This window comes from Miscanthus floridulus, unplaced genomic scaffold (assembly GCF_019320115.1).
Source record: "Miscanthus floridulus cultivar M001 unplaced genomic scaffold, ASM1932011v1 fs_864_1_2, whole genome shotgun sequence".
Classification (NCBI taxonomy): domain Eukaryota; kingdom Viridiplantae; phylum Streptophyta; class Magnoliopsida; order Poales; family Poaceae; genus Miscanthus; species Miscanthus floridulus.
The window spans coordinates 8,666-10,398 of record NW_027097370.1 but is presented as its reverse complement, the minus strand read 5'-3'; positions in this window follow the sequence as shown (position 1 = coordinate 10,398).

Genomic DNA, 1,733 nt, shown 5'->3' with positions numbered 1-1,733 from the left:
TTCGGGCCGAGCAGATTGCCCGCAACGCACTGTGCCGGAGTAGGTGTGGTAGGACACGGGGGCGGGATGATAAGGCCAAAGTGCAGTCGGTCGGCCCCCGGGTACATGTGGTTCCTGGCAAACTCGAGATTCCTGGAAAGTTGACTTGGTGATCAATATCTCACTTTAGCGGGTGAGTGAGGTTTGTGTAAGGAATAAATCACCAGCTGGTTAGGAATCGATTCGAATCGCCATCGCTCCTGGATAGTGAGCACTTGACTCGAGTTACTTCATCATAGTAATTATTATGGAACAATGATGGTTATCTGGATGGTACGGGATATGCTAAATCTAGATTGGTAACTGAATGTTATTGGTTAATCAAGTGATTGCTATAGTATAGGTGCTTACCTAGATGGATAGGTCATAATAAAGATGATGCAAAGTATTTAAAATGGTTTCTTCATAATAGCTTATGCTTTTCGCAAATAAGTCAGCTAGCCCACTAAAGAAAGCCTTGCATAATCCTTGGTGTCATTTTATTTTGGTTTAAGACGGGTAAGTCTGGCTGAGTACATTAGAGTACTCAGGGTTTATCCCACCTTGTTGCAGGTGATGTTCTCGACCTGTTGATGATGGTGGCTAACCACCGGTGGGCTCGGTGATTCTATACTTACTTCTCATCTATATGCTTTTGTCGGATGATGTCACTATGCTAGCAATATATTTGGAACTTATATTAATGTAATCATTTGAAAGCTATGTTGTTTTCACTAAGCGGTTTTGAAACCCAAACTTGTACTATTATTTGTTAACCCCTTTGTAATATTATTTCCGCTGCAACCCAATGTATGTGATGTGTATTTGCTTAATCACGCGATCTTGGTTGTGATGTTGATTTACCGAGGTCTTTCGGGACACTCGGCGGACTACCGGGTTTATATGAGTGAAAGTATGGGTGTGTCAACGTGTTAGCGGGGACAACCGTACTTGATCTTATATAAATTGGGCGGTTCTGTCACAGCTGGTATCAGAGCGAGATTAAGCATAATACTATCAGGTACATAGTTTTAAAAGCCAAGTTTTGGTTTTAAAAAGTCTATTTTAACTAAAACTTTAGCTACAGGCAAATTTGTCAAAACTTATTTGTAAAACTATGCTAGCGACATCTTCCTTTATGCCCAGTTAAGGACTATTAGGTGGCTATCTAAGTACTAACTTTGGGGGATGTACTTTATTGAAATTTTTACTTTCGTCGTCCATACGGCGTGCTATTGTATGGATGCCATTCGCTTGAATGGTACTGTATGGATCAATTGCCTCTACGCCCAGGTAAGTGTGAGTTGTGAGAGTATGACCGTCCAACTATCGGTCTAGGGGAGAGTTAGCTGTGGTTACTGGAATATTTACATGTTACACACATGTATATATGAAGGTACTTAATTGTGGGTATATCTGTCGGGTAGCTATGGATATCGAAGTATATACATCTAGGGATGTATATATGGAGAGTATCTTAGTTTACTACTTTCATTGTGTGCTTATTTATCTTTTTGTGGGGATGGGCTGCAATGAATTTGCCTGCAGGTACGCTAACCACGAATGCGTAGATTGAATGTAGCTGACGACTAGCTATATATCGAGAGAGTACGTGTTATGCCACCAACATAGAACGTGATTGCCACCTTAGGCTGGCAATTTCGTGAGGACGAATGGGACGAGCATGCATCATGATTGTGCTTGTGTATAAATAT